The sequence below is a fragment of the Schistocerca americana genome, chromosome X, assembly GCF_021461395.2.
Source record: "Schistocerca americana isolate TAMUIC-IGC-003095 chromosome X, iqSchAmer2.1, whole genome shotgun sequence".
In the NCBI taxonomy this organism is placed as follows: domain Eukaryota; kingdom Metazoa; phylum Arthropoda; class Insecta; order Orthoptera; family Acrididae; genus Schistocerca; species Schistocerca americana.
The window spans coordinates 158047218-158071429 of NC_060130.1; positions in this window are offsets into that span (position 1 = coordinate 158047218).

Genomic DNA, 24212 nt, shown 5'->3' on the forward strand with positions numbered 1-24212 from the left:
AACCGTGATAGTGTTACGGAGATGTTTAGCAAACTCAAGTGGCAGACTCTGCAAGAGAGGCGCTCTGCATCGCGGTGTAGCTTGTTCGCCAGGTTTCGAGAGGATGCGTTTCTGATGAGGTATCGAACATACTGCTTCCCCCTACTTATACCTCCCGAGGAGATCACGAATGTAAAATTAGAGAGATTCAAGCGCGCACGGAGGCTTTCAGACAGTCGTTCTTCCCGCGAACCATACGCGACTGGAACAGAAAAGGGAGGTAATGACCGTAACACGTAAAGTGCCCTCCGCCACACACCGTTGGGTGGCTTGCGAAGTATAAGTGTAGATGTAGATGTAGATGAACTTCTCTGTATACTACAGCATCATCCGCGAAAAGCCGCATGGAACTTCCGACACTATCTACTAGGTCATTTATATATATTGTGAAAAGCAATGGTCCCATAACACTCCCATGTGGCACGCCAGAGGTTACTCTAACGTCTGTAGACGTCTCTCCATTGATAACAAAATGCTGTGTTCTGTTTGCTAAAAACTCTTCAATCCAGCCACACAGTTGGTCTGATATTCCGTAGGCTCTTACTTTGTTTATCAGGCGACAGTGCGGAACTGTATCGAACGCCTTCCGGAAGTCAAGGAAAATAGCATCTACCTGGGAGCCCGTATCTAATATTTTCTGGGTCTCATGAACAAATAAGGCGAGTTGGGTCTCACACGATGGCTGTTTGCGGAATCCATGTTGATTCCTACAGAATAAATTCTGGGTTTCCAAAAACGACATGATACTCGAGCAAAAAACATGTTCTAAAATTCTACAACAGATCGACGTCAGAGACATAGGTCTATAGTTTTGCGCATCTGCTCGACGACCCTTCTTGAAGACTGGGACTACCTGTGCTCTTTTCCAATCATTTGGAACCTTCCGTTCCTCTAGAGACTTGCGGTGCACGGCTGTTAGAAGGGGGGCAAGTTCTTTCGAGTACTCTGTGAGTCATCTCTGGGCAGGTGTAAATCGCTGACCCTGCCGGGAATCGAACACGGGACCCCGTGCTCGGGAAGTGAGAATGCTTTCGCGAGACCACGAGCAGCGGACTCGCTAGCGACAGGTGACATGAAAACAATACAGTTCTTGTCATACACAGAGACCAAGGAAACACTTGATACGGATCGGATCACGACGATGTGACAGCGTAGCACTAATCACGTTGCAGACTCGGGCCGATCTGAGCGGCCGAGGCTAGCAGGAGCAGCGTTATATGCACTTGGTGCAGGAGGTGCGTCTGGCGCGGCGCGGTCCAATTCCATGCACCACTGGCCGCCGTTTCGGCGCTGCCTTCTCTGGCCTTGCGTTCTGCATCTTCGTTCCAGCGTTTGTGGTTACACCAGAATAATATTGATACACGTATAATAAACACGTCAACTGCTTGCTGAGATAACTGATTGACTGGCGTGTTACTGCCCCACCCCCGTCCCCCTCGATCCTTCTCCAAGATTGGAAGCGCTGTTGTGTACAAACCAACAGCAACACAATCACAAGCCGTCGCAGGTGTGGTTAGACATATAAGATAGGTCTGTTTACATATGTTTAATTACAAATTCCTATTCGAGCTCAGACACATCTGTTGTAAGCATTAACAACTGAGGATACGTTTCAAGGGAGCTTTTAGCTTTTCCCTTTCAATTTGAGGAGAAGAGAGGGTGATGCGACGATACTGGTTCGCCACATCTCATTAAGTGAGAATATATATATTCATTTTATGTTGTATTCTCGTAAACTTTCTGCGTAGAAAAGCAGGTATTCTACCATATTAGCTCGTCTCTTCCTAAGTTCTGGAATGTTGAGGAGTGGCACCTACAAGCCTTCGGTAATGGGTTGACGAAAGCGCAAATGCGAGAGGATTCCCACCACAAATATTCATGGGTAGTAGTCGGGCCAGTAAGCTGCTTTGAGAACGCCTTAAGCCCGAGTGCCAAAAAAGTGCATCTGAAAGCTTTGCGAGCCACAGGCCCTATCAGGCCCTGAGTGATTTGAGGAAAGCCCATAGATCATCCTGAGAACGAAAGCAGGAAAGCTGGGCCACGGCAACATTCCCGTCAACAGCGAGCTGCATTTATGCCCCCACATACGCAACTGCCGACCATAAGACAAGGAATGATATTCTATCAACTGTTAGTTTGTTATCAAAGAACACAACAAATGCTGGACGAGAAAATTCAGGAAGCTTTCCCTTAACGGAGAACGAGAGAGGGAGATCTTCAGTCGCCACTATGGCAAACCTTGCAGTTTCCTCCAGTCCTGCGGTAATTTTTAGACGTTTGAGGAATACAGTCTGTCGGGGTTTTCTTGGAGAGCAGAGGACTTATTTTCACGGTGAGCACACGATGTTGCTTGTGTCTCGTGGTTGCAGAGTCATTTTTCCATGCCCGGCTTCAGGTTGCCACGCCCATAGCGGTTCTGAAGTAAGTGTCGAAATGGCTCTGAGCACTATGGGACTTAACATCTGTGGTCATCAGTCCCCTAGAACTTAGAAGTACTTAAACCTAACTAACCTAAGGACATCACACACATCCATGCCTGAGGCAGGATTCGAACCTGCGACCGTAGCAGTCACGCGGTTCCGGACTGAGCGCTCAGAACCGCTAGATCACCGCGGCCGGCAAGTAAGTGTCGCATTTAGCGTTTGCCTTTGTCTTCGCAGTGCATGGCCCACCACTTTCGAGTCTGTTTCGCAGCCTGTGACTGCATTTTATCGTTATTTATGTATCATACTGGGATCTAGAGTTAATACTACACAGTATATGGACTTATGCGTTGCACAGACTGTGGAAAATGGACTGAATCTCAACCTACAGTTTTACAGAGAGCATTCAGGTGCCTTCTACACAGATACAGTTTTCGTGAATTTTAATGTTCTCACACTAGTGACACCTTGAGTTTGCAAACATATTTGCCTTTGATGAAAGTAACTGTGAATCGGTACAACATTATTTAAAGTCATAATGACTGAAACCAAATAAATTAATACATTTAAAAATATTTTTTTGTCCCTCCATCGTTTCTTCCCACAGCATTCTGATGAGGCGACCCTTTTCTTATAAAAAATGTGTCATCCATGGATTCTTGCTCTCGGAATTTTGGTCTCACTGTGATGGAGTTCCCAATGTCAAGTAGGTGTCATGACGAGAATCCTATTATTTTCTTTTCATCTTGAAAGTTATCTCTTTTATTTTTCATTATATGAATTTAATTAAATTTTTGTCTTGCTTGTAATGAAATTTCAGCAGCATTATCACTTAGCAGTGTGAAGAAATATCAATTTAACATTTGTACGATTTGTTGGATTCTACCTCGGAATAGAATTGGTTATTTGGTCTTCTGTTTGTTGAGTTCGCGAGTGTAGCAGAGAGTTTGCACTAACGATACTCGGTCGTCCCACAGACATGTAGAACAGAAGTACAGACTACAACATTTTATGTCTACCCTTAGCCAGGATCCTTCCGTTAGTGGCCGGCCGAAGTGGCCGCGCGGTTCTGGCGCTGCAGTTTGGAACCGCGAGACCGCTACGGTCGCAGGTTCGAATCCTGCCTCGGGCGTGGATGTTTGTGATGTCCTTAGGTTAGTTAGGTTTAACTAGTTCTAAGTTTTAGGGGACTAATGACCTCAGCAGTTGAGTCCCATAGTGCTCAGAGCCATTTGAACCAACCTTCCGTTAATGTTTTGAGAGAGGATCAGAACGGCTCAGTGGGACGCACTTTTGCGTGCAGAAACAAACTGCAGGCACTATTTTGCGCCTACCAGTCTGCTTATTTATTTTTTCAGCAACCGCACCTTTTTATTAATTATAAATTTTTTGTGTACGTATTTTGGGGGGGGGGGGGTTGAAAATGGTAGTTTCATGTAAAGTGTGATGAATAAATATTCAGCTTGTAATAATATTTCCAGTTTTTAGTAGGGCATTTGTTTATGAATCACAGTGTTTGCTCGGTAATATTTAAAAGGTACTACGTCAGTTTTCCTGTTTTTATTGTATTGCTACTTGCTCTGTGAACGATGGGTCATGGAGATACAGTCCAAACATGTAAAGCGAGAAAACTCGCACGGGAAGAAAATTCAACAAAACCCGAAACTGTTTTCGATCTCCAGTTGAGGAATTAGAAGAAAAGGAAATCATACTCGCAAGGCGGGAAAACGTTATGGACAGTGAAATATTAGAGAATAACAGTCAAACGAAAGTGAAATTAGTAAGACATCCAGTGAATCCGATGGTTTTAGAAATGGGAGATATGCCACTATGGTTTAAATTGATTTTTTCAAAAAATGAAAAGCGATATAAAGAACCCAGACGCTGATACAGAACATAAATGAAGAAAGATAGGAAGCAGGCACAGGAAGATAAGAAGAAATTTTGGGAGAAGATGGCCGTGATCGATTTCAAACTCAGAATTATTGATAAACGCATAGACAATGTTAGCAAATTAGTTCAAAGCGGAGAGAACAGGCTTTTGTTGGCCGAAAAAAAGATAATGAAAGGGAAGAAAGTTCTTATTTTTCTTACTAAGAGAGTAAAAAATACGGAGAATTCAAAATCAGGCGTTGAGGAAAGAATGTAAAATTTAGAGATGTGTCCGGGTTCAACGACAACTGAGCTAATTCCCCTTTCCACATCGGAAGATTCTGTCTCACTTTCGTGAGACTTGGGTGTATTACAGAAATATGTGAGGTGAGCGCGAGTGGTGGAACTCTCCTTCCCACTAGCGGAGAGAAGAAGTAGAAATGATAATGAATCCAGTGTTTCGTGCGGTAGCCAAAGTTTAATTGGACTATCTCCTCCCAATATAACTACAGAGGAAACTGTAACTTCCGTTCCAGCGTCTAGAACAGACCATGCTTTCAGCTAGAAGAATTCCTTTTCATTAACAAAATTTTTAACGTTGCATGTGAATGGGGATTCCACAAGAAAACTTGGTGAACCAAATTTTAATCTAGTCTACCGAGTCATTGCCCCATTCACCGACAATTTTATTCACTATACTAAAGTCCGTACCACGTGAAGCATTTGGTTTCGCAATTGCCGGCATGCTGGAAACCCTGCGTACGAAGGAAATTATTGGAACCCATCACTTCTCCAATCTGAAACTATATGTACCGTACAAATAGTTTAGTATTTAAACCAGATGTAAATACACGTTTTCTTTGCATATAACGCGTAAATATCATTAGTCATAAATTATCTTGTTATTACATTCGAGTTTTTGCAATATGTTTTAGTCTTTGCCGGAGGGTTTTCTCGTGTGAACATGTGTATGATTTGCTTACACGGGTGTCTTAGTGTGTTTAATTATCGTCGGGATTAGTGTGTCCCTGTAAACACACCAACTGAAATCAGCGTCTTTCTTGCTGCCAGCACTTTCGCCGCCGGGAGTGACACGTCATATAGCGCACTGGGGAAGAGGTTTCTCTGTGTCACATTTTATTACATAGTACGATTAATAGTTGCAGCATTCCTCTCCATTACTCGTACAGTTTATTGCAACCAGGCGAGGTTTCTGTTAGCTTGTTTCACCTGCTATGAACTGCGAACATGTTACCTCACGTGACTTGCCAAATGCGAGGACTGATATAAAGTGAGAGCACTCAAAAGTTTTTATTGAATTAATTAATAAGAAGTTTATTAATTCAATTTCTTGTATTGCTACGGTGTACTTCAACGTTAAACATTTTTCTTTGAGCTGAGTTCTGAACAGCAGATGACTCCGGCAACTATAAACATATCAGGGTTGTAGGAAGTTGAGAACAGCAGTACTCTACTCATTCGAGTCTTGTGTTTACAGGTTTAAGAGAATGTTTACGCAGGCAGGCTGAAAGGAGCTACCCTACAGCAGGATATCGTCCAGCGAGTAACAACGAACGGCCTTGTACCTGCCGTTAATGGCTCTGAGCACTATGGGACTCAACTTCTGAGGTCATTAGTCCCACAGAACTTAGAACTAGTTAAACCTAACTAACCTAAGGACATCACACACATCCATGCCCGAGGCAGGATGCGAACCTGCGACCGTAGCGGTCTCGCGGTTCCAGACTGCAGCGCCTAGAACCGCACGGCCACTTTGGCCGGCCTGCCGTTAACCCTCGTCCCTAACCAGCAGAGTGCTGCTGTCGTGTTAGATACTTATCTTCAGGTCTGTAAGCCTACGAGCCGTCGTGATTTGTATTTGACATCTGACGGCGTTCCTCTGCGCTCATCGGCACGATGTACACAGACACCACCGTACCGTGTCAGCGGTCCTGGGTCTGCTGAAACAGATGTCTGAGCATTTTGTATGATACACTTGTACATTTACACAGTATGATAAATTACGCACTCTCATTTGTCTTTAACACCATTATATTCTTATTTTTATTATTTTCTTTATTATTATCTACTGTCAAATGAGACAAAGATTCATCTCTTTGCTATGCACACAATTTGCTAACACAACCCCTTTTTACTATGTCACAGTGTATTTTATTCATGCTTATAGAAGCAGTGGTCCTAAATGCTGCTTATAGTGCGCATACTTTTATTTGCTGCACGAAGCTGGCCCTGTACGTCCAAGCAACATTAACGCATGGGAGAGTACATTCGATTTCATAAAGATATTTTTTTATGTTAAACTGTGTCTGAAGCTTCGCAGAATCTGTGCCTATAGCACTATTGCTTTGTTTGTACATGGACCGGGTTCCATATTCTTTACATTGTAACACTTGAACTGAGTGTGAAACGTAAGCAAAGCTCCACTATTTCTATTATGATATATGGACTGAGTCACACATATTTTCCCATTAAGGTATTAAGTGTAAGACTGCCAGGAATTCATTTCATTCGCGTCTTGTTTTGATATTAAATTGGAGAGCAAATTCTCTTCTCTTGTAGAGCCACTAAGCAGTGACGATTGAGGATACATATCAAGGGAGCTTTTCTCGGCAGTGGTTGACAAAAATGAAAATCCCTTCGGGTTCCCACCAAAAATTCTCTTGGGCAGTAGTCGGGCGAGTAAGCTATCTTGAGTATCTCTTAAGCCAGAGTGTTTAAAGTGCGTGTTTCAAAGCTGTGCGAGCCACGTGAGGTCATGAGAAATTTGAACAAGCCCATAGGTAGTCCTGAAGATGGAAGCAGAAAAGCAGGGCCACTGCTACGCTCACGTGAGCAGCATTTGAAGCGATCTGCTTTTATGCGCTAAGAAATTTTTTCCGCCAATCTTAAGGCGAGGGTCGGTATTCTGCAGACTGTCAGTTGGTTAACAGAGAATACAAGTGCTGTGTGAGAAAATTCTGCAGGCTCTCCCTGCAAGCTGGAAGAGAGAGGGAGATTTTCAGTTGTTACTCTGGCAAACCTTGCAATGTTCTCCCCTCATACGATAATTTGAGGGACAGAGATTGTCGAAGTTCATTTGGAGAGGAGAGCAGTCCTTCTCGGAGCGAGCACACGGCAGCTGCTCGTTTCTCGTCTTTGCAGAGTTGCTATTCAGTGCCCTGTTTCAGCTTGCATGCCTTAAGCGATTTTGAAGTAACTGTCGCATTTAGCTTTTGCATTTGCCTTTGCAGTGCATAGCTCACAATTTGCGCGTCTGTTTCTCAACCTGTTATGCATTTTATCGTTATTTCTTTATTGTACTGGGCTCTAGAAATAATGCTATCCCGTATGTGTGCATTTTGTGTGTTGCCCATGCTTTAGAAAGTGATTTGCATCTCAGTCTATAGTCTTCCACAGAGCATTCATGTATCTTCTGTACAGAAAGAGTTTTCAGCATCTTCATTGTTATCATATGGCCATCCAAAATTCAAATGGCTCTGAGCACTATGGGACTTAACATCTGTGGTCATTAGTCCCCTAGAACTTAGAACTACTTAAACCTAACTAACCTAAGGACATCACACACATCCATGCCCGAGGCAGGATTCGAACCTGCGACCGTAGCGGCCACACGGTTCCAGACTGAAGCGCCTAGAACCGCACGGCCACACCGGCCGGCTATGGTCATCCAAAGAAGCCTTGAGTTTGTAAGCGTATTTCTATCTAAGCATTTGGTGAAAACAATTGTGCATCAATACAACCTCAATATAAATCATAATAAACGTAAACACGCCTCACATTAAGATAAAACATTAATGTTTTATCTTAATATGTGACGCGCAAAGTGTTATTTGTACATGGCGATGTATGCAGACAATATAGCGCTTTTTCATGTTGGTTTTACAGGTGCTTGACAATGACAAGTTGTTACAATTAGCTAATCGCACGGTTAAATGAAAATCACATTACAGCCTACTGCCGACCCTGTTTACGTTTATTAAACATTTGGAGGCTGTAGATCCCCACAAATGGAAAATTTTAAATCATGTTGATTTGGACCAAATAAGTTAATGTATTTAAAAACACCTTTTATCACTCCATCATTTCCTGCCACAACATTCTGATGAGGCGGCCCTTCCCTTATAAAGAGTATCGTAAGTGGATTCTTGCTCACGCAATTGTGGTCTCACTGTGATGGTGTTTCCAACGTTACACAGGTGCTATAACGAGAAACATATTGTTTTCTTTTAATCTTGAAAGTCTGTCACGTTATTTTTAATTGCGTGAATTTAATTAAATTATTATTTCGTTTATAATGAAATTTCGTCTGCATTGTCACTCAGCAGTGTGAACAACTATCAGTTTAACAGTTGCTCAACTGTTTTGGATTCTTTCTGAACATCGAATCGGTTCTTTGGTCTTTTGGGTATTGGGTTCACGAGTGTGAGAGGCAGCTTACACTAACGACTGCTGAACTCCAGACAAGCCTCACTCACGTACAACTGAAGTATAGAAGACAACATTTTAAGAGGATGACCGTAGAATCAAAAAGATCGGGCAAGGGACTTGGTTCGTCCTTCTCAAAGGTACCATCACAGAACGGAAACCTGGATGACCAGATGGGGATTTGAATTATTTTCCTTCTGAGTGCGAGTCTAACACCTCAGCACTGAACCATTTCCTTTGGTTGGTGACAAAATGACCAGTGACAGCGAAACGACAGTGTCTTGCCTGTGGTCTCTACTGGTGTATGATCAGAGCAGGAACTGGTCATGTCGAACACAAGCTTTGAGATTCAGAAGCAATATAGTGTGGGTTGAGACTAATGTTGATGTGTCACACAGTTCCCATGTCTCGTCAAATCCATCGGTACCGGTTACCTAGTATGCCACTGATAAAGCTGTCTAAGAACCTGCTGCCATGTGCGAATACAAAGGCTTGTTTTGGTGGTCACCAAATGTCATTAGTTTCGAGGGTTGTGGGCACCAAAACTAACAACATATAAAATTTAACAAGCAGTCTATTAATTGTAAAAAATGTTTGTATTCTTAAAGAAATGAACTAAACTTAAAGGTTAAGTCTAATGACATTACAGAAGTAATACCACAGGCGGTTTATATGGTCTTACGAGCTATGAAGACGGGAAAGTCCTCAGTACATTACCATGTTTTACCAGGAATAGTGAAAACTCGAGGTATAATAAATACAAAGCGAAAAGACATATTATTTACGGAATGTCTACAGCAGATGTTAATTCACCAAAACTAAAACAAAGCTCTAAATATTCTACTTCGCAAAGTAGGATATTAAGTAATAAAAATAAAATATTGGCCAATCAGCCTACTCCCCATAACGTAGAAGATATTCACCAACAGCACAGAGATCACATTAGCAGAGCAGTCAATACAGAAAATGCTCGATTTCAAAGTTCTTAACGAAATTACAGAGAAGAGCGGTGGGATGTAATTACCGATTCGTCGGATATTCATAGACTTTGAGCAAGCTTTTGTCGCAGCTTCAATATATTCTATACTATCAGTCCTCAACAAAGAAGTACTGACATAACTACTGTTGGTATACTGACGAATATGCACATTACTACCGTCCACTGAGTGACGAAATGATTCACTATATACCTACAGGAAGAGACAGGAAAACAGTCGTGTGGTTTTGGGAGAAATTTTTAATTGATGGTTAATCGACCGAGGAAGTTCTTTGCCGGATTCCACTATCTGCGTACATAAGAAGTAACGAGTTGTCACCACCTGTTTTGTAACCGACCCAGAAGTGGTTAAATTAACATCTCAGAATTTGTGATCACGTATAGATGGCTGAGAGTATCGTTTCGGCATATCTTTCGTAGCTGTTGTTGTAGGACGACGTGGTCAACTATCAGGCTCCACAGTATATAAAACAGAATAGTACATTCTCGGCCATCCCGTTTCCCCAGTTGTAACGTTACGTTTCTCGCTGTTCTCATTTCTGCTACTTCTCATTACTTTCGTATTTCTTCGATTTACTCTCAATCCATATTCTGTACTCATTAGACTTCATTCCATTCAACACATCCTGCAGTTCTTCTTCAGTTTGTGTGAGGATAGCAATGTCATCAGCATGTCTTATTACTGATATCCTTCCACGCTGAATTTTAACCCCACTCTTGGACCTTTGCTTCATTTCCCTTACGCTTCTTCCATTTACAGATCGAACTGTAGGAATGAAAGACTACATTCCTGCATTACATCCTTTTTAATCCCAGCACTTCGTTCTTGGACACCCAATCTTATTGTTCCTCCTGTACATATTGCATATTATCCGATTTTCATTATAGCTTACCTGCATTTTTCTTAGAATTTCGAACATCTTTCACCATTTTACATTGTCGAACGCTTTACCAGGTCAACAAATTCTATGAACGTATATCGATTTTTCTTCAGTCCTGCTTCCATTATCAGCTCAACGTCACAAATGCCTCAACTTTTCCTAAAGCCAAACTAATCGTCTTTCAACAGATCGTCAGTTTTCTTTTCAGTTCTTCTGTATATTATTCTTGTCAGCAAATTGCATGCATCAGCTGATTGTGCGATGATTCTAGCACTTGGGGTCTTCGGAATTATGTGGATGATTTTTTTCCAATGTTCGGATGGTGTCCACCAGTATCATACATTCTACCCACCAGCGTGAATAGTCGTTTCGTTATCACTTCGACCAATGACTTCAGAAAGTCTGATGAAAAGTTATCTATCACTTCTGCCTTATGTGATCTTAAGTATTCCAAACCCCTTTTAAATTCTGATTCTAATATTGGATTTCCTATCTCTTCCTTGCCGACTCCTGTTTCTCCTTCGATCACGTCACCAGACAAGTCTTCCCCCTCGTAGAGGCCTTCAGTGTACTCTACAAATATTCGCTTTCTCCTCTGAATCTAGCAGTGGAATTCCCATTTAACTCTTAGTGTTACCGCCCTTGCTTTTAACTTCACAGAAAGTCGTTTTGACTTCCCTATATGCTGAAACCGTCCTTCCGACAATCATTTATTCTTTGATTTACTCACATTTTTCATGCAGAAATTTTTACCTTAGCTTCCCTGCACTTCCTATTTTCTTCGTTCCTAAGTGACGTGTATTTCTGTATTCTTAAATTTCCCTGAACATTTTTGTACTTCCTTCTGTCGTCGGATCGCTAAAGTATTTCATCTGTTATCCGTAGTTTCTTCGCAGTTGTCTTCCTTGTACCTACTGTTTCTTTCCAACTTCTGTGATTGCCCTCTTTAGAGATGACTATTCCTCTTCACCTTTACTGCCTAGTGAGCTAATCATTATCGAAGTCTCTATAGCCTCATAAATCTTCAAACGTATCTCTTCATTTCTTAGAACTTTCGTATCCCACTTCCCTGAGCAATTATTCTTCTTGACTAGTCTCTTGAACTTCAGCCTACACTTCATTACTACTAAATTGTAATCAGTATCTATATCTTCTCCTTGGTTCACCTTAGAATCCAATATCTGATTTTGGAAACTCTGCCTGACCGTGATGTAATATAACCGAAATCTTCCCGTACCTCCCGGCCTATTCCAAATATACCTCCTCCTCTTGTGATTCTTTAACAGAGTATTCGCTGTTACTAACTGCTATTTACTGCAGAATTAAATTAGCCTTTCTCCTCTCTCGTTTCTTCTACCAAGTCTATATTCTCGCGTAACCCTTTCTTCTACTCCCTCCCCTACAATCTCATTCCCCGTTCAATACTCTCACACACTTTCTCTTCTGTTCATATTCCGCTTGCGACGTCGGCATATATACCTGAAGTATTGTTTTCGGTGTTGGTTTGCTGTCGATCCTCATGAGAATAACCCTATCACTGAACTATTCACAGTAACTAACTCTCTGCACTGTCTTCCTGTTCACGCCTAAGCCTACTTCCGTTAGACCACGTCCTTCCACTGCTGATATTACCCGATACTCGTTTGACAAGAAAGCTTTGTCTTCCTTCCAAATTTCACTTCATTGACCCCCACTATATCTAGACATAGCCGTAACATTTCCCTTTTCGGATTTTCAAGTTTAGCTACCACGTTGAAACGTCTGACATTCCACGCCCCGACTCGTAGATTGTTATCCTTTCATTGGTAATTCGATCTTTTTGTCACGGTCACCTCCCTCTTGGCAATCCCCACCTGAAGATGCGAAGGGGTGATTATTACGGAATCTTTTTCCAGTGGATAGATCATCATGACATTTATCCAGTTACAGGCCACATGTCCTGTGGATACACATTGTGTCTGTAATGCAGTGGTTTCCATTGGATTTTGCATCCTCATGCCGTTGATCATTGCTGATTCTCCGCATTTAGGGTCAGTTTCCCATCCCAAGGACATAAGAATGTCTTGAACCTCTATTCGCTCGTACGCCCTCTTTAACAAGGCTGTTGACTGAATATGGGAGACTTCTTAAGCCTGGAAACGTCGGCCGCCAATGCTGATGATTTTTACTAAAAATTGAAGTGGTGGTGCGTCTCGGATCCGGGATCGAGCACATTTTTACACATTCTACTGTGCAACATGCAACTAGAACTGGAAATGTATGTTCATTATGCTTGATGACTGATATGTGAAAACTCGCTCTGCAGCCCACTGAATTTTCAAAGAATAATCACTCGGAATGTGTTACCTTATTAATCTTTGGTTAATTTTCCTAAAAAAATGCTACGGATGGAAATTGTGGCATTGTTTACTGGTTGCTCGGGAATGAAGATAGTTCCCCAAACTGGAACAAAACTGTAATATTTTCCTTGACAAGAAAGTGGACAGACAAGACATATAATACCCCAGACCTGTCAGTCTTTCCTGTAAAACGTACAGAAAATTGACTACTGTTTTCACCAACAGCATAAATGATACTTTTCATTACGCAACGTAACAAGTTGGCTTCAGGGGGTGGACTCCTGAATATGAACATAACATAAGAAGAAACTATAAACGGGAGCGAGAATTTCTCGTATAGATTTGACATTTTTCCCTGTAACAGAATATTCATGATTCTTCATGTATATAAACTTTTACATTACATCAAAGATCGAAGGTTTTGTTTTATATACACTCCTGGAAATGGAAAAAAGAACACATTGACACCGGTGTGTCAGACCCACCATACTTGCTCCGGACACTGCGAGAGGGCTGTACAAGCAATGATCACACGCACGGCACAGCGGACACACCAGGAACCGCGGTGTTGGCCGTCGAATGGCGCTAGCTGCGCAGCATTTGTGCACCGCCGCCGTCAGTGTCAGCCAGTTTGCCGTGGCATACGGAGCTCCATCGCAGTCTTTAACACTGGTAGCATGCCGCGACAGCGTGGACGTGAACCGTATGTGCAGTTGACGGACTTTGAGCGAGGGCGTATAGTGGGCATGCGGGAGGCCGGGTGGACGTACCGCCGAATTGCTCAACACGTGGGGCGTGAGGTCTCCACAGTACATCGATGTTGTCGCCAGTGGTCGGCGGAAGGTGCACGTGCCCGTCGACCTGGGACCGGACCGCAGCGACGCACGGATGCGCGCCAAGACCGTAGGATCCTACGCAGTGCCGTAGGGGACCACACCGCCACTTCCCAGCAAATTAGGGACACTGTTGCTCCTGGGGTATCGGCGAGGACCATTCGCAACCGTCTCCATGACGCTGGGCTACGGTCCCGCACACCGTTAGGCCGTCTTCCGCTCACGCCCCAACATCGTGCAGCCCGCCTCCAGTGGTGTCGCGACAGGCGTGAATGGAGGGACGAATGGAGACGTGTCGTCTTCAGCGATGAGAGTCGCTTCTGCCTTGGTGCCAATGATGGTCGTATGCGTGTTTGGCGCCGTGCAGGTGAGCGCCACAATCAGGACTGCATACGACCGAGGCACACAGGGCCAACACCCGGCATCATGGTGTGGGGAGCGATCTCCTACACTGGCCGTACACCACTGGTGATCGTCGAGGGGACACTGAATAGTGCACGGTACATCCAAACCGTCATCGAACCCATCGTTCTACCATTCCTAGACCAGCAAGGGAACTTGCTGTTCCAACAGGACAATGCACGTCCGCATGTATCCCGTGCCACCCAACGTGCTCTAGAAGGTGTAAGTCAACTACCCTGGCCAGCAAGATCTCCGGATCTGTCCCCCATTGAGCATGTTTGGGACTGGATGAAGCGTCGTCTCACGCGGTCTGCACGTCCAGCACGAACGCTGGTCCAACTGAGGCGCCAGGTGGAAATGGCATGGCAAGCCGTTCCACAAGACTACATCCAGCATCTCTACGATCGTCTCCATGGGAGAATAGCAGCCTGCATTGCTGCGAAAGGTGGATGTACACTGTACTAGTGCTGACATTGTGCATGCTCTGTTGCCTGTGTCTATGTGCCTGTGGTTCTGTCAGTGTGATCATGTGATGTATCTGACCCCAGGAATGTGTCAATAAAGTTTCCCTTTCCTGGGACAATGAATTCACGGTGTTCTTATTTCAATTTCCAGGAGTGTATTACAGCACAGAGGTCTCCATCATACACGTGACACACTGAACGTGAGTTAAACTGAATATAAGATGGCGGCCACATGTCTTTACGAACGACGTCATGTTATCTAGTAGTTTCACTGGTTGCACCAAAGAACACCATGGTACATTAACAGACTTTTGCTACAGCTATGACAAATATTATTGCAGATACGGTTACGCTTAGCATAGATCGCGATGCAAGCTATATAATTACCTCCTAAAAAATCGTGGCAATATCCAGTCAAGGATTTTTTTTTGCAGTAATGTTTGATTTCTCTTTTTGACTAACCAAGCTATGACAGTGTACATTTCCTTTCGTCGATACGACATTACAGAATTTGTATTAAATTTTGTAGCTACATCCGGTTTGTTAACTCTTATTATGAATATGGCTGTATATTTCTATTTCTTCCTACAAATTCATCCGAACTTGCTTCTCGACAAAATATAGTTTCCTTCAAATCTGTTCTCGGTGTCTCTGTGTTGGCTACGTGGGCAGCGTAAGCTGATTTGTTTTTAACCTGAATGTCTCAATGTGGTCTCTGTAAGATATGTTAAATTCCCTGCCAGTTTCGCCATCATAACCTTCGGGCTAAACAGAAGATTTCAGGTTATAAACACCAGATTTGTGATCTACTTCATCTTTTTTTAACTAATGAATTTTTAATGTTTCGTTCTGTTATTTGTGGAAAAACTAACTTGGATTTTCTAGCACGAAATAAGATTGGTATCTGAAATGGCCCTTAGCAACCTAGACATATTTCACTGATTTGTGGGAGCAGGGTAACTGTGCTCAAGTGTTGTTTGCTTTAGTCATGGAGCTGCTTTTATTATTGTCATTCACAAAATAATGACATGAATACGAATTGCCTCTGTGGGATCCATAGATGTTCCCTAGTTGCCCTTGTGTATCAGGGCATTGGCTATACCTTTATCGATGCTGCGTCAGTGGTGCAGCTACCATTAGGTTCCATGAGGATATTAAGAAAATCAAAATTTAGAGATTAATGGAGTCAGACAGATTCCATTTCACTTAAACTGTTTTCACCGTCCTTACACGTTTTCACATTTTAAAAATGGAAAACTGGAGACAAATACGAGTACATGTTAACGGAACGTACGTCAAACCCTAATGTTTACCTTATCACATTTTCAACATTTTGCCCGTGGCGCAGATAAATTTAAAACACGAATGTAAAACTTTAATAGAGTAGTTTTCATGTTTGACTGTACATTAAAAAATTAAGTACAATTATATTAAAAACGACTAATCAACATATCAAAAAGAAAGCAATAGAAATTGAAAATGAACTTCGTAGAACCAGTTGAGACTTTAATTGTATTCTAGGCTGTTGTAGACAATGATGCGATAGAGAGCAGAAAGAAACAAACAGAACTGCTGAACTGGTTGGTAGACGGCATTAGGAATATCCGGAGTACCACAGGAAAGTGTGATAGGACCGTTGTGTTTACATTATAAATGATCTAGTAGAAAGTGTCGGATGTTCTTTAGAGCTATTCGCAGATGAAGCAGTTGTCTATACCAAAGTAGCAATGCCAGTAGATAGTAAGAATTTGCAGAACGAACTGCAAAGAATTGATGAATGGTGCACGCTCTGACAGTTGACCCTGAACGTAAATAAATATAACATATTGCGTATGCACAGGAAAAGAAATACACCACTGTACAGCTACACTATTGTTGACAAACAGCTGGAGACAGCGTCAGCCGTAAAATATTTAGGCGTAACTATCCAGAGCGACCTTAAGTGGAATGACCACATAAAGCAGCAGACATCAGACTCAGATTCATTGGAAGAATCTTAAGGAAATGTAACTCATCCACGGAAGAAGCGGCATATAAGGCGCTTGTTCGCCCGATTCTTGAGTGTTGTTCACCTATCTGGGATCCCTATCAGGTAGAACTGATAGAAGGGATATATAAGATCCAACGAAGAGGGGCGCGTTTCGTCGCGGGATCGTTTAGGTGGCTAAGAGCGTTACGGAGATGCTAAACAAACTCTGCTGGCAGACGTTACAAGAAAGGCGTTGTGCATCACGGAGAGATTTACTATTGAAATTTCGGAGCAGCTCTTCCCCCCACATACATCTCGCATATTGACCACGAGGAGAAAATTGGAGAAATTAGAGTCAATACGGAGGCTTACCCGGAATCATTCTCCCCACGCACTATTCGCTAGTGGAACACGGTGGAGGAATCAGATAGTGGTACCGAAAGTACCCTCCGCCACACACCATTAAGTGGCTTGCGGAGTATGATGTAGATGAATATTCAGCAACAGCACGGATGCACACAGCTGTAACTCTTAGTGGACGGGAAAGGGCAGATGACACTATTACATATATCGAATGTCATATGGAGGTCGAATTTTTAATTGAAGCTGTTTATCGACTTCCATCATACACTTTTAAACTGTAATTTGTTCATATTTGACGTTTTTGGGTTAGAAGTTTTGAGGTAAACTGGACCTTAAACGTTTGATTAAACCTGTTCCGTCACGCCGATTTCTGGATGCAAGTAGACGAATCCTGGTGGTGGCGAAGCTTCTTTGTTGAAGAAGCCTTCACCAGGCTGAGTAAACCCCCTTGCAGACTTCCTTCACTCAGAAAAAAATTTTAGACGGTAATGGGAATCGAACCTGGGCCCTTCCTCACAAAATACATTGACAATATCAGATTTTCGTTTTCTTTTCGGTCTGTTTCTTCACCGTTTCCAAGTCAGGTGTTCTGTGGCGGATGGCGCATGACATCGTACAAATCCAGTCGATGAGAACTTGGCTGAACGTTTTCTTTTACAAAAGGGGGAGGGGCGCTGTCCGGCTACATTTCATATGTTCTATATATGTATGCTAAAGTAATTTTTGTGCAGATGCAATCAGTGGGTTAGTAAAATTAAGTCTACTTTGATTTGTATGTTATCGAGCGCGTGATGAAGGTCTTGTGGATAGTAATTAGTAGTGCAGTAAAGAAATTTACTTATCAAATGTCGAGCTTTCTCCCTACACGAACCTACAGAAGTTAGTAATATTTCCAGAGCAGACCTGCAGCGAAATGCTGAGACCTAAAAGTACACTGGTGTCCAAATTTAAAGCAGCAAACAGAAATTTTGCAAGGTTGAGTTTATTTTGTCACAAAACAGTATAAACAAGTAACAGTAAAGTAGAAACACTCTAAAGAATACAGAAAGTAAGCAGCTGCAACATCCATAACGATAGAGGAAAATGTTCTACGTTTTTCCCAACTTAACTGATTTACACACACATTAACGTGCTCAGTATGCGGTGTGATCACCTCTGGCAGCAATAAAAGTCTGACTACGACGGGGCATTCTATGAATGACGTCATCAATCTCATGTTGACGCAATAACGACCATGCCGGTCGCTGTGGCAGAGTGGCTCTAGGCGCTTCAGTCCGGAACCGCGCTGCAGCTACGGTCACAGGTTCGATTCCTGCCTCGGGCGTGGATGTGTGTGATGTGCTTAGGTTTAAGTAGTTGTAAGTCTAGGGGACTGATGACTTCTGATGTTAAGTCCCATAGTGCTCAGAGCCATTTGAACCATTTTGAATAACGACCATTATTTCTACAGAGTTGTTCGCAAGTCTTGGCGAGTGGTTGGTGGGTGCTGCATCTCACACATTCTCCACGGGATTCAAATTGAGAGAGCGAGCAGGCCACGTCATGCGTGCAATATCTTCCGTTTACAAGAAAACATCAACCACCTGTGCTCTATGAGGTCGAGCAGCATCGTCCACGAATAAGACGTCTGGGCGCCCAGCACTCACAACAATCGCACGTTATGTCCCAAGATCTCGTCACGATACCTGACAGCAGTTAAACCTTGCCGATTCACCTGTACAATTTAATGAAGAGGTATGCCAATGGTGGCCGTGCGGTTCTAAGCGCGTCAGTTTGGAACCGTGTGACCGCTACGGTCGCAGGTTCGAATCCTGCCTCGGGCATGTATGTGTGTGATGTCCTTAGGATAGTTAGGTTTAAGTAGTTCTAAGTTCTAGGGGACTGATGACCTCAGTAGTTAAGTCCCACAGTGCTCAGAGCCATTATGCGAATGGTCAACACAATTCCTGCACCTCTTACCATATTGTTTGGGTCTCCACATCGTGTTTCCCGTACCCTCCGGATGCGAATCCGTAGAGAATCACTGTCCAGACCAAATCGGGACTCATCTGTGAAAAGAACATTGGGTCACTGTTCGACTGTCCAGGTGGCATGTTGACAACTCCATTCTAGGCATTCCCTTCCGTGAAGACGCGTCAGAGGTACACATACAATAGGTCTCTGACAATAAAGGCCGTTCTGCTGAAGCCTTCTCTACGCCGTTTGCCTCGATACAACACGTCCAGTTGATTCTCCGAGGTCAGATGGTAGTTGCCGTGTAGTACTAAGGCGGTATCGTCGTGCCCTTACAGTCAAACAAAGGTACTCTCTTTCTGACGTCACACGTGGTCGGCCCTGCCCTGGTATTCGGGATACAGTTTCGATCTCTATAAACTTTTGCCAGATCGGAGAAACAACCGAACGGTTCACATTAAGCCATCGAGCCACATCAGTTTGCGACTGTCCTGCTTCCATTTTTCCTGTTACCCTCCACCACACAGAATCTGGTAGGGGTCTTCTCTGTGCCGTATTGCACCGTCTGTGGCGGTGTACACTGCTTTTGTGGCTGTGTGACCAGTCGGCAACACTATCCCGTCTGATAGGTGCCTTATGTCATTGCTGGCGTGGTTGGTCGTTGACCAGAACGCCATCTCTCGTGCAGAACAAGATAGTACCGACACCCGTTGTACCGTGAATGAGACACAGGACGGGGAAACAGCGGTTTGTTGCTTTAATTTTCGATACCAGTGTATACATCCGATTGGACATTTGGAACTGCGTTTTCCATTGCTGTCCCAAATCATTTACGCCGATAACGATTTGGTACCTATGAAGGTACGATGCAATAATCTTAGATCGGTATCGAATCCACTTTCTCTTCATTGCTATTGCGTATCCTATGAATAACATTACATAGGCCGGTCGGTGTGGCCGTGCGGTTCTAAGAGCTTCAGTCTGGAACCGCGTGACCGCTACGGTCGCAGGTTCGAATGTGTGTGATGATGTCCTTAGGTTAGTTGGGTTTAAGTAGTTGTAAGTTCTAGGCGACTGATGACCACAGATGTAAAGTCCCATAGTGCTCAGAGCCATTTGAACATTACATACGTAAAGGTAACCGAATGCACCTAGCGACAGTGATTACTTATAATTTCTTTCTTTATTATATATCAAAACAATTCGGTTAACTTACAAAAAATGTGGTATTCGTGCGTCACGTAAACATAACAGATTCACTAACACCATCCTGGTGTGACTAGTGAAACTGTTAATGCGTCTGTCATATAATTCTTTTTACAAGAACGGCTTCTTTTATTTTAAAACGTACCCTGTAAACATTGTTAATTTGTTCATGTACAAATGAATGCAGTTGTGTGTAATAGTAACGATTACCGAATGTTGTAAACGTTTTGTGAGAACTAATTGTAGTGAGAGTTCCGGTAGGGAAATGTTGCCAGAATACAGACAAGAACCCTTAACAGACATAAATCGGCTTGCCCGCCAAAAGAGCACTGTAGTTAAGTGGCACCTTGTTCGTCGTTGAATGTGAACGATAGCACACCTACGAGGAGGGCATCTCCGATTCCATAGTGTAACATTACCTTTGGAGGAAAAACTGCTCCAAATACTCCGTGGAAATGGTGGACGTTGTGTGATATGGACCAGTGAAATACTTCTGGGGGTCGGATGGAAGTTGTTCTCCCGGGCCACGATTCATAGTCGCTTACTGGTAGTAAAATACGCATCTCGTTTATTACACGAAACATGCTCCAAATTAAAGAGCGTTAACCTCTAACCACTAATCCCACATCTCTGGTAATTTTACACAAAGTGTCCATTAAAATGTTATGAGAATGTTTAACTTTGTGCAGGTTTAGTTTATTCTTGCCTATCTGGTACAATGTCTGGTACAATATGAGTAACCTGAATTCCACAGCTAATTCTGTGCCAAACTATTTATAGTCACATCTGCATTAAATTCGTTCATTTTGCAGGGGGCACGAATTCAGTGTTTGAAGTTAGTTGAATGAGCTTGCTGCAGAACAGTTCTCAAACAACGTTTAAAGTCGCACGTGAATTAATTTTGAATTTTCTAGCAAATATTGCCGTAACATGTAGTTCGTGTAATAAAAGACCGTGTAAAAATAACGCTAAACTCCATCAGACTTAATTATCGTCAGCTACTGCTACCACCTGTGCTTCAAAACTTTCCATTACTACAGTGCAGCGACACACATTTGATTCTGTTCCCCATCCAAAAAGTTAATTACTGCATTCAATCAAGCTGTTATATGGACTGGCTGTGGACCTGACTTTTAACAATACGTAATCACAGAACAAATCACAAAAATTATCCTCTGTAAAATAATGCACTCAAAAGCATATAAAATGCAAGCAAAGGTATTTTGTAAAATTCTTTCCTTGAAAATATGATTTAAGTGAGCACAAGTCTCTTCAACTCCGACCCAGAACGCCGATTTACTCACAACGCAGCTATATTACAGCAAATAAGATGTAGCAGAACTACTAAAAGAAGAATACATATTGGCTTTTACATTCGTCTCAGTACAACCACACTGTACTCATACGGTCACAGTTAAAATTACGGCAATGCAGTTTACCTAAGTGTAATTGTGGCTTTTTGCCACATCTCTGCCTACGTGTTACTGTATTTTGTTATTCACGTCGCTGTAAGCTATCAAGATGCTTACCCGTACCGCGACACGACATACGCTCTCATAGCGTGAAAACTGTTATATCCTAGCCAGTAATGCCACCCGAGCCCGCTGCCAAAAGGTTGGCAGCATCAAAGTCCGGACGCCGTCCGCATAAGCAGCGCCAGCGAGACAGGAAATCGCCGCAAGTCTGGGCGCGCCACCGCTGGCTTCTGGTTTCTTAAGCGCTGGAGTCGCGAGCGCTAGGACAGTTCTGTATTCGCCGCTCAGTTGTATACTCGCCACCGAATTGTGTACTTGCTAGTCAGTTGTGTGTTCATCGCAGCAGAGTTGTTGTTTGTCGTCAGCCGACGCTGACCTAGCCGCTCCGACTCGAACTAGACAGATTTCTGTAGACACGGAGTTCACTACTGTATTTCTGTATCTTCGTTAATAAAGATAAGTACCGACTTTTATTTAATCAGAGTGTTTGGGTTTTCATCTTTCTGTTCACTGTTCCAGCGGACCGGTCGGCCCGCTATTAAAAGTGTGGCGGTGACTTCGTAAGCCGTTTCTACAGCGAATTGTTTGTCGCTACGAACGCCGCCACAAAACTGTCGACGAGGACTTCCGAACTCGTGTGCAGGGCTGGTTCAACTTGTTTCTGGTTATACTAATTATAGCGATAAAATTTTGAGGGCTGGTTTAATTTGTGTTCACTATGTCTGCCGAATTACAACAGTTGATCTAGTTACAGAGTCAGCAAATACAAAGTCTGGTGGACGCAATCACCAAACAAGCGGCTAATCCTCCAACACAAAAGGAACAAGCACAGGCAGCACCACCTTTCCGTGCTTTTGATGCATCAAGAGAAGAATGGCGAGAATATTTTGCGCAGTTGCAGGCGCACATGACGGTCTACAAAATCACGGGTACTGGGCGGCAGCTTTATTTAATTTCCACTGCAGGCGTGGAAGTCTATGGACTACTTTGTAAGTTGTTCCGGGAATCCAAGCCGGAAGCTTTAGACTATGACGTTGTTGTTAACAAGCTTGCTGAGTATTTCGAGTCGCGAGTTCATGTGGCAGCAGGCAGATTCAAGTTCTTCAGATTAAAGAAACTGCCACACCAATCTAATAAACAGTGGTTAATAGATTTACGGGGCCTCACCCGTCAGTGCCGATTTAATTGTGTGTGTGGAGCTTCCTACAGTGATGTCATGTTACGAGACGCTATTACTCAAAACATTGCAGATTCTCGTATTCGTGCTGCTATCTTAAAGTTGCCTGACCCGTCATTAGAGACTGTGATGAACATCATTGAAGCCCAAGATACTTTTGACTATGCTGAGTGTGAGTTAGATCAGCCATGTATTTCTCAAATTGCCTGTGCTAAGCAAGTTATGTCACGCCCGCGGCCCCACCGGCAGAGTCAAACTGTAAACACTAGCCGGCCGCGTCATGTTAAACACATTCGTCAGCCGCGTGTGCAAAATGATAGAGTTAAGTCTTGTCCTAAGTGTGTTCTTGCTCATCCTCGTGAACGTTGCCCGTTGAGAAACGCGGTTTGTCACTTTTGTCAAAGGAAAGGACACATCCAGATTGTTTGTTTGCGTAAACGCAAGAACAATTCTAGTGCTGCCCAGCCCATAGATATTCATGTTCTTCAAAGCCAGCCCGCCCAGAAGGTCGCGTTTAAAGACTCTTCCACGGTTCGTGTGGGTAATAAACTTGTTCGCAATCAGCCACCCACCCAGCCCTCTGCTATGCGACCCAAGCGTAATTCAAACGCTGTAAAAAGTAATGTACAGACTGCAAGTGAAGCGGGAGTTGTTGTTCCACCCGCCCAACCCACGAGTTGTCGTACGCAGCGAACACGCGCTAAACGCGCTGATTTTGTGTCTTCCGCCTCCACTGCACCGATCCAGAGACAGTGTAATAAACTATTTGTGAAGCTACGCATCCAGGATAAGACCTTCAATTTTCAATTAGACACTGGTGCGTCTGTGACTCTCATAAATAGTGCTACGTATGCGGCTATCGGTCGCCCTAAACTTTCAGCGGCAAAACATTCTTTGGCTACTTATAGTGGAGAACAAATTCCTGTGTTAGGTGTATGTAGCGTGCCAGCGACATTCCGTGGCAATACCAAAACAGTTTCATTCACAGTGCTCCGCGCTACAGACAGTGTAAACATTTTCGGATTAGACTGTTTTGACTTGTTTGGCCTGTCTATCCAAGACAATGTGTTGTAAATTGATTCTGTTGTTGTTCCTCAAGACAGCATAACCGAGTTGTGTAAACGATACAGTGACATATTTAAAGACGAACTAGGCTGTGCCGCGAACTTTGCCGCTCATATTACGTTAAAAGATAATGCTCAGCCTCGATTTTGTCGTGCTCGTCCAGTGCCTCACGCCCTCCGGGCACCTGTAGAAGATGAACTTCGTCGTTGGCAAAACAACGGTGTTATTCAACCCGTTTCAGCGAGCCAGTGGGCTTCTCCCTTAGTTATTATAAAGAAACCGTCTGGCAAGTTAGTTTGTGTGCTGAT